Raw genomic sequence first — 21,073 nt, 5'->3', positions numbered from 1 at the left:
CATTATCATTATTAAATGGCATGTATAAAAAAGAAGTGAGACCTTGTCTCAATAAATAAGGCAGAGAACTGTAGAAGAAACTTGCGCATTTCTGGCCTCTGCATGTACAGACCAGTACATCTGTGTAAATGCACTTTTAGTTACCTGACATCATTGCCATCTTGGAAGCTTACTGCTGAATAAGCTCACTCTTTATAGTTCTTTCTACACTCTACCTGGCTGATTTAACTTAACTCTTCAGGCTTGAACTTCTCTTCAAGCTGGCTGATTCAATCTGGCTTCTCTCAACTTCTCACTAAATTGCTCTGCTTGGCCTCAAACTAATTCTGGCAATTTGTTATAATTTTCTGATTCCTTCTTATTCTCTGGCTTCAGATACCTCTGCTGACATGTACAGAACTGTAAGAACTCAAAAAAGGAACTCAACTCCACTATACTGCACTCACTACACTGACTCCCAACTCATTGACTCAAACTCAGCTGCATTAAACTCAACTGACTGAACAGAGCTGATGCCTTGACTCTTTCTGTACTGCTCTTAATTAGCCTCCCTTTCCTGTCTGTCCTCACAAGAGTGGTGGGTGGCTGGTCGGGGGGTTGGGTGCAGGGGGGGAGAACTTATCCTATCTTCAACTCATTCTGTCAAATTTTTCTATGATTTTTCACTTTGTCACTCAATGAGATGTCACTTTCGAGCATGGCTGTTTCCTGCTACAAACTAAGAAACTAAGCTTAACTACATTGTTTGGGTTAAAAGTGTGTATTAAGGGCGTGCCTGTATCCCAGCTAGGCCATACTTCATCCATGGGATGTCTGCATTCTGGGTGTACAATATAGACCTAGAAGGTATTTGGATGTGATCCCTTGCCAAAGCAGCCATGTTGTTGGACCAAAATTCCTCTACATATCCAGTGCACATACATAGAAGGTATGATATTGCTTGGGTTGAGAACAAAGTTTAGTGATACAGTGCTTAGCATGTATCTATAGTATGTCAAATAAATAAGTACATATGTAAATAAAATCACAGATAATGATAAAGATAACATAATGTATAAATTATACATTTACATGCATAAAAGGAGGTATCAAACTCAAAGCACTGTTTTCTATGATGTTAACAAAAATACAATATAATATAAAATAAGAAAAACAAAGGGCATAGATTTTAAAAGATGATTATTTATATAGAGAAATGAAATGAATTAATGAGAATGGTGCAAAAGCCATAAGAATGCAGACATGAAATTCAGATGCACAGACAAATGGCTGGACGCTCTACTCTTGGGAGTGATGGAGTCAAGGATACATACAGGCAGTGGACCTGATCCTACCTTACTACAGCAAGAAGGTGCCAAATGATGGTCTATCACCTAGTTACCAAATAGGACTCTAACCCCTGTGAGATTATGACAAAATATTCCTTTAGAGAGAACACTTAACTTCTCACTGTAAAGAATCACATAGACAGTAGGAACTTAAAGATCCAGATAGAGGGAACTGCAAAGTCATCACTCAGGCATTTGTGAACCAACCAACCAAACAAACAAACAAAAACGAAGAAAGGAAGGAAAAAGTAGAGTAAATGATTAGTATTAATTTCAGGACAAAATTCTAAAGTGCATCAAGAAAGTAAATGGTAAGGAAAATAACCAATAAAATCAATTATCTTCCATTTAGATGAATTTTATCTTAAAGAATAATATAATGACATTAACATAAATATGCTGGAATGTTAAATAAAATGTAGTAAATTTAATAAAGGAAACAGTAAAGTATTAAATAAAAACAGAATAAAAAAGTGAATAAGATGGAAGTCAATCAAAATATTAAGAAGTTTAAGCAAATTCATTGACAATAAAATGAATTAGTTTGGATAACTTAAGATAGCACAATTGTAAAGAGAAAGTTAAATGACCTGGCAGGTAATTTCAAGAAATTCATTTGGAAAATAAATCCCAGAAAGCAAAAGCAGCAGTTGAAATAAGGCAAACTGACCCATAAGCAACCATGTGTATCCTGTAAGAATTAAATATAGAAAGAAGACAAAGCTAAACTATGAGAAAGAAGAAAGGCTGGGTATAGCCTTCATACATAGAACTACAGTATTTGATATGCTGAGGCAGGAGGATCTCAGGTTGGAGGCCTCCAGAGCAAGACCCTTTCTGAAGAGCAACAGAACTATAACAGAAAGCCGGTGGAAGAAATCAGGATGTATAAGTGACACCAACTCTAAAGGAAAATATCAGTAAGATCAACTGCATTAAAACCAGAAGTTAGAAAAGATTCTGCTAAAGACAAAAACTGAATTACAAATTGGCCAGGAAACCAGCAATCTTTATGGGTCAAAGGAACAAAGATGTGGACACTCTATTGCAATATCACCAAGAACATGACAACAAGAGTTCACTGAAGTTAATAAAAGCAAAACTTAAAACCTTGTAGAAAAAAATGGGCATAGAATACAAGGAAACAACACATAAAGGAAACGCCAACGATGTATAAAGTAAAACCAAGTGAGACACTGTTCAAGTTTCTATTGGTGAGAAACTGGTCAAAGGTCTGCCCACTTAGGTTGTGACTCTTGAGAACACTCTGAGGTTGCTAAGGACAGTATGAGCAGGCACTGACACTTTCTACAGCACATTCTATATATAAAACTCAGTAAGCTTTGACACAGACTTCTTAGTGTTTAACTATTTCCATATTTACATACCTAAAAATTTGAACTTGTTTGCCAATGGGAAGCATTGGAAATTATGCCTAATGATGAGAGAGTTGATTAGTTAAGTTTAGGGATAATATCTAGAATAATTCATTTTTATATAAGCTGTAATATATGACTGAAAGAGTACCTCACTCATGGTAATAGGAGTCAGAAAAGCACTGCCTGGTTTTGGCCTTTTGCTAAAGCCACGAGGACTCTATCAGCTGCAGGAAGGAATGGAGGGCTCCCCTGGGCTCTGCCATGTGGCTTACTGTGAATTAGGTTCTGTCACACAGATAGATACTTTAGTTCATTATTCCACAGACTGAATTGTCCACTTCTCTGCAACTACTAACAGACTAAGAATATAAAAAACAAGTTCAGAAATGAACATTCCAAATTCCAAAATCCAATCTAACGTGGGCTCAGGATTCCTGTATAGCAGATGATTCTCTATACTATTATGTATTTGAAATAGTTTACATTACACAAGTCTAACTCTGAGACCACTGTCTTCCCTGAGCCAAAGGCATGTGAAGGCAAGCATCCACTTCTCTCGGTTTCTCACAATAGAATCCAACATTTCACCAATTAACAAGCATTTTATACAGTGGCGGTTTCATTGAATCATGAGCAAAATTTTCCGTTTACTTCTAGCCACATGAAGAATCTTAGGCTTTCCTGAATGAGTGACCAGAAGCAGATGCTCCTGATACAGACCAATGCTCCCACCAAACCGAGCCCATCCATCGAGGTTTCCCAGCAGATGATGATGGGCTGGATTGCCAAGCGCCTTCCTGATACCAATCAACAGGTGATTTGGCACCGGCACTGCTATTTGCTCATGAGTTTCACCTTTGCTTTCAGAAAACAAGACACAATACCTTCTCAGTGGTGCACTGCAAGCCGACCATATGGAAAGCAAGGTTGTATTTCAGCCAGTTCTCTTATAACGAGGAGGAAAACTGCCAGCTACCACTGCTACTCTCCTTACTAACTACGGTACAGATGTTTGGAGATGCAAAAACAGAAACGAAACAAAAAACTTTTAAAAAAAGCTTTGCATAAATAAAAAATTCGTATATAGTTACCATAACTGTGAAAAGGTAAATGCCCGTTTCACTGATCTTGTTAAACAGAGAACCCAAACAAACAAAACTGCTGATGTTCTGACTTAATCAGCACTTTGCGAAACTAACAATTACAAGGATCAACTCAAACATGGCTAAAAGTGGAAATATAAAACAGATTTTCATTATTTGGATTTTTAAAAAATCTCCAAGAATCAGAGACTATGACCTACTTAAGTGAACAGTTATTAAAGAAACAGACCCATTTAAAATATGTTTTCAGCTTTAAGATGGGAATAGAGTGCTTCTTTGAACTCTACTAAGTCAGGGAAAAAGTTAATGAAAATAAAAGCTTTTAAAAATAATACACAAAGAAAGTAGAACTATAAAATAAAGATGTTGAGATTGCTCATGTATGTTCCTTAGGTAGCACAGCTTGTATGAAGTCCCAGTTATCACACTAGCAAATGTCCTGTTCCATTTAAGCACAGTGATGCATAAAATTAAAAGAAAACTTTTTGTTTAAAATAAGACTAAAAATACATAATCTCTGAGGGTGAGTTGCATGGACTAAAATTTAGACGTTGGCTTAGAGCCTTGTTCTGTTCCCGATCTTGTGTGCACAGTTCATTTATTAAACATATTTGGTGCCTAACATCCATACACACACTTCCTAAGTGGGAGAAAGACATAAAGTCATCCTAGTAAAAAACTCATTTTTTTGTCCTAAAATTCTGAGCCTAATGACATTACTCCAGTACAGGAGATATTTCTTTTCTTTGTTAAAATAATGAGATAAGTAAATGCACATTAAAATAAGTACACACACATAGCATACTAGTGAGTTCTTTCTCTGAAGAGGAAGAAACCCCCCTCCTCTCTCTCCATGCCCTATCCTTGCCTTCCTTCTCCCATTTTCTATTCCCTAATGCATATGAAAAAGGAGAGTTCCCATAAAAAGGATTTTTATTTTTTTCTGAATTAAATATAGCATATCATTTCTCTGCCATTTAAGTTCTATTAAGTAAGAAAACACAAAATCATTATGGAAATCTTATTAGGAACTTTAAAAATGAAACAAAAAAGTGAGTAAAACTACATTTAAAATTCAAATTTTCATTCACGTATTTTCTTTTGGAAACTTTGAATTATTCCATCATGCTGCCCCCACTTCCTTTTCCAGAGACAGTATTGTGAATTTTACAAAGAATGGACCCTCTTCTTACATCTTCCCACCCACCTGTCCTCTGAAGTAGGAGGTCCACAGAGTGGAGGTATAGATTACAGCAGGAGATATTTGGATGAGATCAAAACATTTCACCTGGGAGACAGCTCTGTGCTCAATTTTCCAAGTCTCAAAGAAGGTTATGGCCTACCATGGTGTTGGTCAGAAAATTGGTTCTCATGGCTGAACAATGATAACCATTTTACATAAGACTTCTGAAAATAAAAGTACCTGTGGTATCAGCCAGAAAATAAGCCAACGAATGAAATCCTTTCATGGGAATATCTGAACCACAGATGACACTATCATTGTCCCATGAATACACCTAGAAGGTCTAATGGGATACAAGGCACCTGACACCTTGGTGCATAAGAGAAGCTCAGCTATCTGAATACGGGTATAGTCTTAGGGCAAATGTGCCATTGTCCTAAGTGATGATATCCTGTAGCACCAACAAAGCTGAACCCTGGGGACTAGGGGACAGGCAAGGCTCTGAGTACAGCCAAGCTCTGTGTGAAGACAGCTCTTGGCCCACTTGACAGGAACCACTAAGGATGGGTTCCCAAGGGGAGGAGGGCTCCTCAAACAGAGAATATGGAGACTGCGCAGTGTATGAGCACTCCCTGCTGGTAGCCTGTGTTGTAAATAAACGGATGATGACTTAGAGGGCTACTGGGAATCATTTGTGGGGAGGCTAACAGAGGTAGAGGTAGACAGTAGGCTTTAGGCGACACAAGTGTGGCTCTGACTCAGTTTAAATTCCTGTAGATATTACCCTGAATGAGAAAGAGGTTAGGGGAGCTTACCAATAGAAAGAACACAAGAAGTGGTAAATACTATGTGTAAAAGTGGGCATATAAGTTTCTACATATATTTTCCAAATAGTAACGTTATATAAAGCATAAATTCATGTGTGCACACTTATGTTTGTGGGGAGGGAAAACAGGAGACAGTGAATTTCCTTACGTACACTTAGCCCCCACAAGAGCAATCCTTGGGACAGTTCAATTGTGCTCATAACATTCATGTTCTACCAGGAATCACCTTCCATAACTCCCATGGAGCTGTCTGCTCTGCCCCGATACCATCATACCTAAGCCCCAGACTGGCGGTCTTTGTTAATCAGCACAGGCCTGTGGCAACAATCCTGATATCTCCCGGGTGCTCTGCTCTGTTAGGGTTCTTGTGTGTGATAAAGTGAAGGTCAAAATGGCAGCCTGCTAAAAGCAGCAGCATTTCAACTGCCTGAGTAACTTGCTTGTCATCGACTTGTTAATGCAACAGTCAAACACTTCATTCCTGTGGACAGTGCCGACTAACTTGGGCAGATCAAGGGAAGATGCTGCAGATGCTTGGAGGAAGGCTTAGTGGAGCCAAACCCTCAGCAGGGCCTGTTTGTTCCGTACTTCCCATCGGGCTTTGTGAACGAAATGTTAGATTACCGCAGTGACAAGTCTGTGACAAGCGAGTCATTTGTGCAACTGGTGTGCTCCTGTTTTTCTCTGTTTACCATTCAGACTTGTGAATGCCATTTCAAGCACTCACAGGATTTCTGGCTCCCATTAAGGGGAAATGGTTTCTCCATGTTTAGCATTTTCTGCCTCAAAGAGAATTACTAAGCAATTGTTTATCCCCATGGTCACAGTGTCACACAAAAAGCACTGGAGTTGTTTTGCTGGACTCTGAATTATGAAATGGAGTCCTGAGGATGGGATAGTGTGGAACATCAGAAATTTCTCATCTAGCGTATTGGAATAACTACAAAGCAAGCCTGTGAGAGTCAATAAAATTGTGGCCAGCTTGAAATACCTTGCTCCTTTGCTCTGGGATCATATATCAAGGCCATATGCTTCAAGGCACATAAACTCACTGGTAACAAGTAGACCTGAGACACCAGGCCTGGCTCGACTGCAGACACTGACGTGTGATCTAACACACGATAGCGTTGGTGACAAGGATAGCTTTGGCTGCAGAGCAGGAAATTTACAGCGCCTTTCTCCTGCTTGCCACAGGTAACTGGAGGACCAGTACAGGCAAGACAACATTTTATTTGTGTGATGGAAAAGCAGTATCATAGTACAAAAGTTACACTTGGGATGCTCCTTGTGCTGCTGTTTTCAGAGTAAATGGACCCCTGGTGGACTCAGACTCAAGAATTCTAGATCTTCTCATAAAAATTTCAACATTCCCCACCCGGGGCTTCCAAGTGACTTTTGGCAAGTCATTTTTGTTTCCCACGAAGAAGCTGGTAATCATAATGGAGTCCCCAGCCCCTACTCCACTTAAATGCAAACCTTAATATTAGCACTATCCTTTAGAACTGAAGGAGAAGAACAGCACTCTCTAAATGTCACATAGTCTATGAGCTAGTATTGAATTTATAAATAATAGTACCACTCTTAAAGAACATAGCAACAGGCTTTCAAGCAGAGACACAGACTTAGTACCTGGGGACAGAGGTCAAAAGTGGGACCCAAGGGGATCTGTGGAGAAACGAGGGGTAGAAACAGAAGCAGAGCTCAGACCAGGTAGCTACAATACAGTGAAAGAAAATTATAGTGATCCCTGCTGGAGTAAACATTTATTGCTGGGGCAGGAAAGATGGCTCAATGGTTAAGAGAATGGACAGAGGACCTATTTGGATCCCGGCACCCATGTTGGATGATCCTCAAGTACCTGTAACTCTACTTACTGGGTATTCAACGTCCCTCTTTGATCTCTATGGGCACCTACACGTATGTGCACACACACACACACACACACACACACACACACACACACACACACACAGGCACATGAACATACAAACACATGCACGCATGTGCACAAATACACACTTAAAATAAAACATTAGGACATATTTTTAATAATCCTTTGCCACGTTATACAATTTATATACGTATTTAATCTTTGCACATCCCAATGGTATTTAGATCTCATTTTTTAATAGAAGAATTAAAATTTAAGGATGTAAAGATCTTTTTGATAATTATATAGTATTATACAGCTTTGTATTTAATTGACTATAAGTTGTAGAGATTTGAAGCTAGTTTTCTTTACATCTGCAGTATATGTATTTGAACTATCCAGGCAGACTGATACAACCGCTCACATATCCTTCCATAATCAATCCAGTGCATAGTGTAATGACTGTTTGTATGCTGTTTCTCCCACCAATCTGTAAGCATCCTTTAGTGATGGTGATGTATTTACCTGTTTATCTTTAGTTTCTAGAGAAGTACTAGGCAGGCGAAGAGTGTAGCACTTAGAAACACTTGAATTAAGGCTGTCTTTCCTCTAATTACATTTTTTGGAGGTAAATTAAAAATACTTTGTCAAAGGAATGATACTGGGTCATTGACATTGACTGATAACATCAAAAACTAAGTTGAAATGTGATGAAATTTTCCTTAAAAGTCTATTATAGTTAAGAACCAAAACCAAAACCAAAACCCCATAAAGAAAAAATGCACACTAGTCAAAAATTCACAAGGGCCGAATTTTTGTATGTAGCTCACCTTCACAGGAAACGATGGTAACACGATTACTTCTGTTCAAAAATTTGGTGGTACTTCCTCTGCCTTCACCCTGGTTAAGTACATTTAAAAGTTCTGATGTTTTCTGACATTTTCTTTTTGCCTGAATAACAGTGGATCTTGCATAAAGAAAATTGAAATTTAAAAATATACATTCTTCCAAGTTCAGCTCCCACTGGAGTAGTGATTTGCACACATTCAGAAACTACAGAGGCATGCTGCTGATGAGAGTTTTATATCATTCTTCTATATCTATTTCTTAAAAGATAAATTTGAAGTAAACCTGCCCTAACTTTGTTAATGATTTACACTATACTGGGCTTGCCAATACTGGGAACATGTTTCTAGATCATTCAGAGGCACACCAGAATCCAGGATGGCTTCAGTGGTCAATCTTTTACTTCCAGATTTCTCCATATTGACTCTGATTCCTCACTGGTTATTTCTTGAGAATTTCAAAAATTTAGGAATGAAATAAGAGTGTTAGAAATCTTTCCCTTGTCATCATCAAAAGTAGCTTGGCTAGTTATGTAATACATAAAAATAACATTGCCTTGGTCCAGTAGAGCTCTGGGCCAATAATGAAGACAAGGTAGGTTTTGGACTCATGCCTGTAATCTCAATATTCAAGAGGCTGAAGCAGGAGGACTGCCATGAGTTTGAAGCTATTTGGGTCGCATGGTGAGCTCCAGGCAAGCACAGACTATAGAGAAAGTCTCTGTTTCTGAAAAAATAGAAATATAAAACAACAAAAACAAAAACAAAACACTGGAAGCAAAGCCAAAGAAGAAAAGATGACAGATCAGTGAGGCCTCCTGTCCTGCTATGACTTAAGGACTGGCAAACCGGTTTTACCAGAACTCTCCAGGGAGAGATCAAACAATGGGAATTAGATTTCTAAGTCTTCAGCTTTCAATTAGAGGTATTAAATGGCTGTGCTGAGATGCATGGTCCCCAAAAAAGGAGGCTTTCTTTTTGGTGGAGAGGAGACAATAAAGATATCTGTGGAGTACCATCTTCCCAAACTATGAGGCAGAACTCAGGCTGTCTTCTTGAATAATCATTCACATTGCACCATCTATGCAACAGGTTAATTTTAGACTAGCATTTTAAAACTGTGTTGGATATAAAAACAATGTCATTAATAAGCTGCTATTTGTTTCACTTTCAGGGAACTTTTCAGAAAAGAGATTACTTATTTTGATCTACTGTTTTCTCTATTTTAGATTGGAGTAGTATATTTTTAATACAGTTTCTTTCTACAAAAACCTATAATTTGTAATGAGAATATGAGATGTTACACATTTTCTCTCAACCTTATTTATTCTTGTGAATACCTAATCAATTCTATTCCTAGCTTATAATTCTAGGAGATTCACAGAGCTACCTTCATATTCTGTGCTCTGGTCATAGCACCTCCAACTTCTGGCTAAGCAGGTAGCTTGTGGGCCACTATGACATCATGAGAAATGACAAACTATATAATTATTGCAGACAGAGGACATTTATTATACAGAAGTATAAGGCTGTTTCCAAAGCTTGTTTCTTCAAAAAGAACAAGGGCAGTGACCTCGATTTTTGCAGTAGGTGCATCAAAATTTTACAAAAAACTTCTTTTAAAATAGAGAGGAGTCTAGAAAACATTCCTTAAGTAGTGACAACAACTCTTGTTTGGGAGCCTTCTGTGTGGCAAGTGGACTCTGCAGTAGGACAGGAATGGGAATTGCAATAAATTATTCATTCATAATTAATCACCAGTAGTGATCGTTTATTGATTCCCAAACAGAAAGATTCCTGAGTAAAGGAAAATATAACTTGCAATCGGTGTGCTCCTCTCTGGGAGTGAGCTCATTTCTACATCAAGCAGATTCCAGCTTGCATTACACAGGTGCCTAGAAGGACCCCTTCAGGTGTTCCATGGAAAGGAAGGAAACAGCTATTTCTTTTAGAGCAGAACTCTCCAGAGCTGTAAATCACAGCCGCCCTCTCTGCTGAGGGAGGGACGGACACAGTCTTGGAATTTTACACTATTCTTTATCTCTCTATGTTCACTCTCTTGTCCACAGTGAACAACTTCATAGGTTAGAGGATGATTAGTAGCAACAAAGGAGACAAGTCTCCATGTCATCCACAGAAGATGCTAAAAATATTCTCTGTTATACCTTGAGAAATAATCATAATCATAATAATAATAAATCACCCCAAAATGCATTATAGTTAATGTTTTGTGTGCATGTGTTGTGCATATATGACCTCCTCTCTGAGATCACAAAATTTAAGTATAAATTCAGGCAAGAGATCAAGTGTGTTTCTTCAGTAGAAGTTGGGTATGTTGTTATCTTCTATAATCTATGAACTAGAAATTGTGAGCCATGTCACAAATCCATTTGTAAGTGCTTCTCTTATGTTTAGCTCAACATTTATGCCTTTTTATTCTTGAAATTTCAGGTCTGTTCTTATATTGCTAGATTTTCAGTGGCTGGATTTTCCCTTGTCCATTCTTGCTGCCTCTTTAAAGACATTCTCCTTCCTTTTGATGGATCTTATTGCCAAGGATAAGAGCTAACTGCATTTAAACAATTATTACTTTGTAAACATTATAACTGGTGAAATACACTTAGATCTCTAAAAGACTTATAATTACAAAATAGATTCAGAAACTGACCATCCTGAAATATCACTAACACTCCCAGAGGTTTCAGGTTTACCTTCAATTTTACTGAAAACTGTACTAAAGCTGTTTCTTAGGCATTTCTTTTCTCAGTTCTATTAAAAGTCACTTTAAAATCTATGGTGTATTATAGCAGGTGTGAGTACTACGTAAGGGACCTGAACTGAAAATCAAAACTGAGCAAGATCTGAATCCATTCAATTTAGGAATTATGGTGGTCAAATGGGTCCAGGGAAGGTCTTTTCATGAGTCCATCAAAGAGCATTAAGGACTTAAGGCAATTATTCTCTTGGATAGCTAGAAACCTACATTATTTCATCTGAACATGACCTAAAACCTTTGCAATTTGGCAAAGTCAATCATACTTCTATTAGGTTGTAAATAAATATCTAGGAAAGGACTGACATCTGTTCAACTCCCATCTTCTTCATCCCCTTCTTGAAAGTTCAATTCCTGAAGTAATCTCACCTCAAGCAATATCCAAAGGTTACATAATGGGCCAGTAATAACTCAGTAACTAAGATGTCACGTTAATACTGTTCTCTCTCACAGACCTTAAAAGGCCACTGTACAATTTAAGATAGGTCATGTGCAAGTTGATATAATGATATCTTCATGATTCAATGTATAAATAAATGGCCCATTTTGATTAAATAGCAAAGGCAACTGCAAAATATTTGAAATTGTATATTGCTTGCATTTTATCAAACAGCCTTATCTCTCAAATTCACTAATGTCTCTTTTTCATGTAGATAAATTTCTATCAAAACGTGTAAAACACTAAGGATAGATGCTTCATAAAGAAGCATCAGCTTTAGAAATATATGATAAAATATATTTATATTATAAAATAGTGATAACTCTGGACCAAATATCACATAATTTTTCTCTTTGGTTTTAAAGTCAGCCCTTTAAAAATGTAATTTACATATAATAAAATTAACTAATATATGATTCAGTGTTAGAACGTAGCTTAAAAATGTAATGTCAATATATCATTATCTCACTCAGATTGTACAATGATGTCTTTTACTTTGGTTTTGACAAGAGTACCTTCAGAAGATTCAGGTTTTATATATAGTAGAAAATGACATCATATAAACAAGGAGCACTGAAAGGTGCAGAAGGCACATGGAAGATGCTTGCATACTGTCTACCACATGTCGCCAGTTGTGAAAGACCTGACATGCTAATATCCACTCATCCGGACTTGTTCCAGAGGCACTAAGAGCATGATGGCTGGCAGGCTCTGCAGTTAAGTGCGGTTATCAAGGCCCCCAAATATTGACAGAGTGCCAGACCCTAAGAAGCTATTGATGTACACAGCCGGCCACAGCTCCAGACACCTCTCAGACAGAGCCTTTAAATGTCACAGATAAATGAATTTTCATGAAACAGAGAGAGAATGGAAGAGCAAGAAGAAAGAGCACAGAATGAGAAGTAGGTAAAGAAATGAAAAAAATTGCTTCCATAAAGCTGACAGGAAGGCACATGGCACCTCCTCTGTAAAGCTCAATCAAAGATCTTCACAAAGGGATGTGAGAGCAAGTCTCCCAGAAGCACTGTGCTACCTAAGAAGGCAACACCTTTAATCACTTCATTGTGTACATTTAAAAAGTTAAGTGAGATGCGTGCCTCAGAACAGTTCTGAAAAACTATTCTTGAATGAAGTATGGGTTCAAATGCAAATAATGCTGAATTCAGCCAGAAACCAAATTCAAGGTAAAATACAGTAAGGGACCACAGACACAGTCACAGGAAATACCTCTTAAAACAGACCTTAAAGGATATGAAAGGGTACAAATCAAGGCAGTATAGAATCCATTGCTTGTCAAGCCTTGGGTGTGTCTCTGACAGTTTCTTTTCCAGTGTCCCACAGAGAGAGGTGTGACACCTACTGGGTTTACCCCTTCAGCTTTTGCCCCATCCTCCCATTGCAAACATCTGTTTGGGCAAAGCATTAGGTAAAGCTAGGACTTGACACCTGACAACAGAAATGAGGCAAGGTTCTAACTGTATCAACTACTTATTCCTTAGAAGCCATGTGCCACTCAACACATTTTAAATGGAAATGAGGGCTTTTCACTTTCAAAGTCTTCCATCTGCCGAGGGCACCTTCTCTTGACCTTAATACATTGTGTCATTAAAAGCAGTCACACTTTCAAGGTTAGAATGTGGTTTGCTTGTTCATTTACTTTTCTGTATCAGATACGTACAACTTCCACATTTATTTAGATCAATCACACCAATGCCCACAAACAAAATTCTTCTTTATTGAAAAGTCTATGGGCAGATTTTAAAAAATCTGCAGCAAAATAGTTTCTCAAAGCCCCAACTGCTTTTTAACTAGAATTATAGTAAGCCTTGGTATAAATATGCTTTTGCATCTGCATCTCCTCTCTGCCTTGAGTGTTTAGGATCTCATCGTGCACTCTAAGAACAAATGTCTGGAGCTGAAACACTCAGCAAAGGTTTTGTTTTTGCTTCAACTTTTCAGAGATTTCTTAGTGCCTTTCTTTCTCATGTTAGGAGATAAAATGGAAGGATTCAGATTTTCTGACATGGGAAAAGTAATTACCCCCCCCTTTTTCTTTTTTTAAAAAAAGGCTTTTATTTTGAAGACAAAATCAGTTTTAACACAAATGGAAATTGCAGTAAAATCTCAGACACTGTAATCAGCTACAGCATTAAAACTCTCCAGAACTCCGCCAACTTCCATGTGAGTCCATAATCCATCTAGGATCACAGACACATTATCTGCTTCGCCTGTGGCCACCCTAACATGTTATATCACATTAAGGATCATGGTAAACTCCTGTGATATGTCACACATGTACATACATTTGTACTTTCATGGACAGTATTTTCTGATGTGACATAAACAGAGAGGCTTGGGGCTATTTTAGGACATAATCCAGCAATTTCTCTAAAAAGGCTGTTAATTTTCCCATTATGTAATTTGAGATGGGCAAAAAAAATTACATGTTAAAATTGTAAGAAACTATATATGGCATAATCATTCTTATTTAAATAAATGAGGGAAGATTTATATATTGGCAAATACATAAACATTTTTTTCTGATGTGATACAGAAGACACTTGTATTTTAAAAGATATTGGAGGCCAATTTTAATAATAAATAGATGCAAGTATATATATAAGTATACTTATAAATATATAAATATAGGTATTAATATGTGTATTATCATATATAATAAACATATATATAGGCATACTTATATATATCTACATATCTACATATATGTACATACATTTAAGTATTTTCCTGCTGTTGTCTTTCAATCATATGTTTGAGTTAACCTGGCTGCAAGGCTATAAGGTATGGTTTTCTTTTATTACTTTTTCTATGCTGGAAACTTTAATATGTAATAGTTTTGAAAATCTAAAAAATAAGTTACCTAAATGCAATTGTTAATAGAAAGTTGGATGAGCATACAGTCTAAAAAATAAAAAGACCTTGTAATTTCTCCTGGAGTAATATTCCTGTACTTGTGGTAGAGCGTGGCTAGTTTGCAAAGTGCCTTCCCCCATTTTAGTCAGGGGTACAAAACAAAAAGCCTCTCTATCCCATAGGTGGTTTGGAATGTGGGAAAGGCTCTATGTGCTATTCCCATTCGCACTTCTAGATACCATCCATCGCCTCAGTGTTGGAGACCTTCTCAACCTAGACTATGCCTGTAGCACATATGCGTTCTCTCTCTGTTCTCTCTCTGTTTCTCCCTCCCTTCTCCTTCCCCTACCTTTCCTCCTCTCCTCTCTCTCCCTGTGTAAGAGAGAGAAATTGAGATAGAAAGTGAGACAGTACAGCTTATAGGATTCCAAATAAAATCTAAAATTTCTCGAGGACTCCATTTTCCTTCCCTCTGCAATGGATAACACCTATCAAAGAGGTTTATTGTGGGAATCCAATGAGCTAATATGATGACAGTACTTAGTAGACCTAAAATAAAGATTATCATTCTCACACAAGCTTCTCTTTTGCATAATGGATGTGCTCTGGAGGTGATTATGAAAATGTATAGGCCGCACTTCTATTATCAAATTGCAGAGCAATTACATAGTAAAACAATAGGACCTATGATGGCTCCTGGTGGTAGACAGGGTTCAGACAGAGGCTGGGTCTTGGGGGACTGCTGGGAGTCGTCTGTGGGCTGGCAATACTCTTAGGTCTTCCTTGATGCACTCCCACAGGTTCCTTATTCTGCTAACTCCTAACTTATCCCAGCAGTTTCCAGGAGAATTTCCTTTGCTCTTGTCCAGTTCCAAGGCTCAGTGGGACATTTCTGCATCAGCAGGCCTTCACTGAGGCCCTAGCCCACAGAGAACTCCTCTCTGGCCAGGCTCACAATGTCCCAAGTGCTCTACTTTGCATGTTTGTTACAACTCTCAGTCATGTGCACTGAGGATCCTTGTACTGGCTTCATTATGCTCATTCCGTGAGAAGCTTTGGGGCTGGGAACGCTGTCTTCCACTTTCTTAGAAACCTTACACTTAATAGTGAGGCCTATAAATAAAACAAAACCTTAAATAGTTCTGACTTCACCTTCAACTCATAACTGAACCCGACTCGGGGACCGAAGAGCTATTTTCTCTCTTTGGTCTCATCAGATATGAGTGTGTCAGGTTACTGACTTGGGTGAAGCTCATACTCCCATAATGCACCAGATGCCAGCAACCTGCTGCACTTTAGGACTTTTTTTTTTGTATCTAGACTTCCATATAAGTTAATTCCTTAACTTTTCTTGCTCTCAGGACAACCTTTTATTTATGGAACATATCCAGAAAGAATAGAGTTTATAAAATAAACCATCTGCTACATAGACTTTGAGAAAAAGTAATGTTTGAAAGTAGCAAATAAAACTTATTGGGGTATAAAAGCTAAATTAAATGTATTAATTTTCTCATCTTTTTTCTTGGGGGTAGGTTAAGATAAAGCAGGGTCTCAGGTAGCCCACAGTGGCTCCAACTCACTATGTAGTCAAGGATAGACTTAAACACTTAGTCTTCCTGTTTTTATATCATAGTTTTGATATTGCAGCTGGGGTCCTAACATAGCCTTAGCTCCACTTTCTTATCTTTAGAGTTATTGTAGGAAACAAGATCCAATTCTAGTATATATATATATATATATATATATGAGAGAGAGAATGAGAATGAATGAGAATGCTGTAAGGTACACTTTAATGAGTTATCCTGGGGTCATTAGCTCAAAATCACTCTCATACATCCTAAAAGAAGAACTTGACACATGATCCCTCCACATACTCTTCCCTGTACACTCTGGGAATTTAGGAAGCCATCAGAGAGTCCCTGGGACTAAAAAAGCTCAAACAAGGCACACCTGCATTGTATTTAATATTTTGTCATAAGCAGTTAACAGAATATACTCAAATTACCTTCACTTTCCTCTTGCCTATATTCCTATTTCTGTGCTCTTTTCTTGATGTTATGTCATTTATAAAGATAAAGATGAGTGACAACTGATAGCAAAATAGCTAGATCCTTTAAATAAACAGATAAAAACAGATGTGGTCCATGGTTTCACAAAATGGCTAGTAAATGGAGATTCCAGATGGAGCATGCTTTAGGATGAAGGATTAGTATTGAAGGATTCTTAGTATTTAAAAAAAAAAAAACTAGATTTAAAAAGTCATTTTAAGCAGAGTAAACAGCACAACCACAAAGGTTATCGCTCGCTGGGGACAGTCAGTCATCTTGTCTGTAAAAGGGGATAGTGGGGCAACATTTGCGGATGTGAGCAGGCTTAGGTCATGGAAGAATGGTCAATCAGAGAGTACTGCTGTCAGTAATCATAGTCTGAAGAAAGTGCAGTCAGCAACTGCACTGCTCCCCCTCTGAAGAGACAGCAGTCCAGCAGAACACTGCACCACAGCGGGGCTTCTGATTCTTCAGGCTCCACAGGGAGATGCTACATCAGTGGTGGAGGCAAAGTCCTATTTAATGATCCCTCGTCAGCTGATTACCATGATTCATCTTTTGAGGTTAATCATATCACAGGATTTGCACAAGAATCTCACCAGCTCCTAATCATATCAGCTCTAGTCCTTCTTTAGCAATGATAACAATCTTCAGCCTTGCTTCCAGGTGGATCGTAAGAGTGGCTCAGAGGAATCATGAGCAGGGTTAGACGCCACAGACACATGTGACAAAGGCTGCCATGACTTATTAGTAACATAGTGTAGTGGCTATTCCTGGTTGTCAACTTGACTATATTTGAAATGAACTACAATCCAGAATTGGAAGGCTCACCAGTGAACCTAATCTGGAGACTGGGAGATAGAAGTTTCTGATCTGGATCTTGGTTTGGAGATCTTGAGACACAGTGGTGATTGAATCCAGAAGATTAAGACAGGGAGATCTCCAAGGTCATCTGGGATTAAAGGTGTGGTGGCACACACCTTTAATCTGGGCTACACCTTCTGCTGGGGACCATATAAGGACATTGGAAGAAGGGAGTNTGGCTCTCGCTCTTTCACCTTCTTGNGGTGTGGGACTCAGCAACTGCTAGATCCTTGGACTTCCATTCACAGCTACTACTGAACCATTGTTGGGATTTGGACTGAAGACTGTAAGTCATCAATAAATTCCTTTACTATATAGAGACTATCTGCAAGTTCTGTGACTCTAGAGAACCCTGACTAATACACATAGCTAGTTCACACTCCAGGAACACAGACAGTCCTCCACTGCAGGGGTCACTCTGAGAGCTTCTAAAAAGTCTCTTCAAGGTCCCTGCTGAATGTTTAGGAGTTTCTGATTCCTGTCATCTCAAAAATGCCTCTTTCCTGGCAGTGCTTCCTTGTTTGCTTCATATATCCAGTTGAAGTTTTCTTTTGCTCTTTTGGGAACAGTCTTGTTCTATAGACCTGGCTGGCCAAGACTTTTTATGTAACTCAGGCTGGTTTCAAACCCACAGCAATACTCTCTGGCCAGCCCTTTTCATTACTCTCCTTTTCATTACTCTACTATACTTCCTGTTTCTGATATGTGCACTTATTCATTTCCCTGTCCTATTGAACCCCACAGTTAGCTTTTGATTAGGCATTGTGTCCCCCTGTGGTTTTACTCAACATTGTATCTCCAGCATCTCCAAGAGTTGTTAAAGAGCATTGCTTTTTAAAGTGAAGTCAAAAGTAAAGAAGGGTAAGGAGACATTAACTGGGTATGGAGAAAAGCTTTTTTGTATAAACCTCTCCCCAATTTTAATATTTTAAAAATATTCCAAACTCATGAAGTAACTTTGCTTACTATTCCAGGAACAATAGTCATATGTCTGTATGTTAGAGATCTAAGAACGATGGTAGAGGAAACCCATACTGCTCCTAGATGCAGAGTTACCCTCAGCTTCCCACATGTAGGCATACACTACCATGTTTCAGGAAGAATTTCACATACAGTCAGCCAGCTAGCCACACACACACACACACACACACACACACACACACACACACACACAGAGAGAGAGAGAGAGAGAGAGAGAGAGAGAGAGAGAGAGAGAGATTTCTGTATGGCCAAAAACCAAAAATTCCAAAAGCAAATTTTTCAAAAATAGACAAGACGGGAAAATTTGAAGCTTATATAGTTATTATTACCTGTATTATGTAAATAGCAATAAGCCAGTAGGAATAAAAATTTGAAGTCAATAGAAAAAGAAGGAGATGAACTATCCTATAGAAGACTAGATCAAAAGATGCTTAGCATCACATAACGGAAAAATAAAAATTAACACTACACAGAGATACCATTTGCTGTCAACATGATTAGATCAAATCATGGTGTTTAATGGTATTTTTGGATACTACTAATAGGGTACAAGAAGATCTAACCCTGGTTGGGTCGCATTCTCAAAATTTCACAAGCATGCATCCCTTTAACCAATAATGATACCTTTAAAATTTGTCTTGGAGAAAAACCTGCACATCTATCATGTATGCAGCAGAGTACAGCTTGATATGATAGGAAAAATTTATCAGTGGGGACTAGCAGAATGAACAGAAACATATTTACATAACAGAATACCATGCAACCAAAACAAATGAACAAAAAATGCAGTGGTCTAGAATGCCAGTGGAGAGTGTGAGATGCAGCGTGGAGGCAGGACTGAAAACGTTGAGTGGATTGCCTCTGTGAGAGAGGAGCTGAAGGCATACCCATGACTGAAGAGACCACCAAAAGGTCACATCAGCAATCAGCTCATGGACTGATTACATAAGGGAGCTAGTTGCTCAGGGCAAACAGGGAACTGGGGAGAAAGAGACAGAGGCAAGGCTTTCCATACAGTTTTGATGAGTCCGTCTCTTTCTGTGCATGACGTGTATGTGTGAAGATCAGAGGTCGATAAAAGGTGTCTTCCTCCATCACTCTCAACCTTCTTGACTTATTTAGAGTCTCTCACTGGACCTGGAGCTCAACCCTTTGTCTAGAGCACCTAGCTAGCCATCTCCTGGGCGCCTCTTATCTCCACCTCCAGAGTGCTGGGGTAGGCGTGCTTGCACCGTGCCTGGCTCTTTATGTGAGTCCTGCGGACATGAACTCAGGGAGGCATGCTTGCATGGCAAGCAGTTTACTGGCTGAGCCCTATTACTTTTGAAATGTGGCAAATACTGATCTTTCTTACAATGGGGAAAAAATACCCATGGAGGGAGTTACAGAGACAAAGTTTGGAGCTGAGATGGAAGGAGGGACCATCCAGAGACTGCCTCACTTGGGGATCCACCCTATAAACAACCACCAAACCCAGTCACTAGGCAGATACCAACAAGAGCCTGCTGACAGGAGCCTGATACAGCTGTCTCCTGCGAGGCTCTGCCAGTGACTGGCAAATACAGAAGTGGATGCTCACAGTCATCCATTGCACGGATCACAAGGTCCCCAATGAAGGAGCCAGAGAAATACCCAGGGAAGTGAAGGGGACTGAAGCCCCATAGGAGGAACATCAATATGAACTAACCCGTACCCCCAGAACTCCTTGAAACTATACCACCAATCAAAGAAAATACATGGTGGAACTTGTGGCTCTAGTTATATATGTAGCTGAGGATGGTCTAGTTGGTCATCAATGGGAGGAGAGGCCCTTGGTCCTGTGAAGGTTCTATGCCCCAGTATAGGGGAATGCCAGGATCAGGAATGGGAGTGGGTGGGATGGGGAGCAAGGGTTGGAGGGAGGGGATAGGGATTTTCAGAGGGGAAACTAGGAAAGGGGATAACATTTGACATGTAAATAAAGAAAATATCTAATAAAAAACCCCCAAAACCCCAAAAAACAAAAAAACAAAAAACTAAAGAGATCTTTACTGGCTCAGCGATGACAAAATGATGTCTCAGCTCCAGAGGGTTCCATCAGTCTTAGCCACTGTCAGAGCTAACATTTGGTGAGTGTGCTAAAGCTTTATTTGGCCTCATTGGACTACAAAATACCTCCACTCATCCCTTTTCAGTTTTGTAGAATTCTAAGGTGCTATTAAACAGCTGACCCCATTCTTTGTCTTAAGGAGTTATCAGTCAGATGCTAAGGTAACATTAACATGTTCAGCCTGAGAACTGGGCTGAGCCCTCCTGAGAAGCCGAAGCTGGTATCTCATGGTTTGCTCTGTGTGTTGAGTGAAAAACAAGGCATGTCCACTTATTGCTATGTAAAAAGAAAACCACACTTTTTGAGGAGTTTAAATATATGAGATTATTAAAAGTTAGTATTTCTTTACTAATTAGATAGTATTTATCAAGCTTCTAAGGCACTTGTGTGATGGTTTTAATATGTGAGGAAGGTTATTAATGTGGGCAGATTGTGACATTCAGCTGATGATGTGTATCAAGTACTTGAGG

At 38.7% G+C, this 21,073-nt stretch overlaps 1 protein-coding gene across 28 annotated transcripts in view; it reads right to left on the bottom strand.

Annotated features, from left to right (window-relative positions):
* Positions 1-21,073, bottom strand: part of Zbtb20 (zinc finger and BTB domain containing 20) — a 726,359-nt gene that overhangs the window by 222,827 nt on the left and 482,459 nt on the right. Inside the window, exon 1 of one of the 28 annotated variants that reach the window (XM_029544681.1) lies at positions 8,521-9,822. The exons of the other annotated variants lie outside the window; for them this stretch is intronic. The gene's annotated coding sequence lies outside the window, so the exon portion shown is untranslated. Of the gene's footprint in view, positions 1-8,520; positions 9,823-21,073 lie in introns of those variants that run through there. 28 annotated transcript variants of the gene reach the window in all.

Source organism: Mus pahari, chromosome 12 (genome assembly GCF_900095145.1).
Source record: "Mus pahari chromosome 12, PAHARI_EIJ_v1.1, whole genome shotgun sequence".
NCBI lineage: Eukaryota > Metazoa > Chordata > Mammalia > Rodentia > Muridae > Mus > Mus pahari.
The sequence above is the reverse complement of the archived record's forward strand: the minus strand, read 5'-3'. Positions and strand labels throughout refer to the sequence as shown.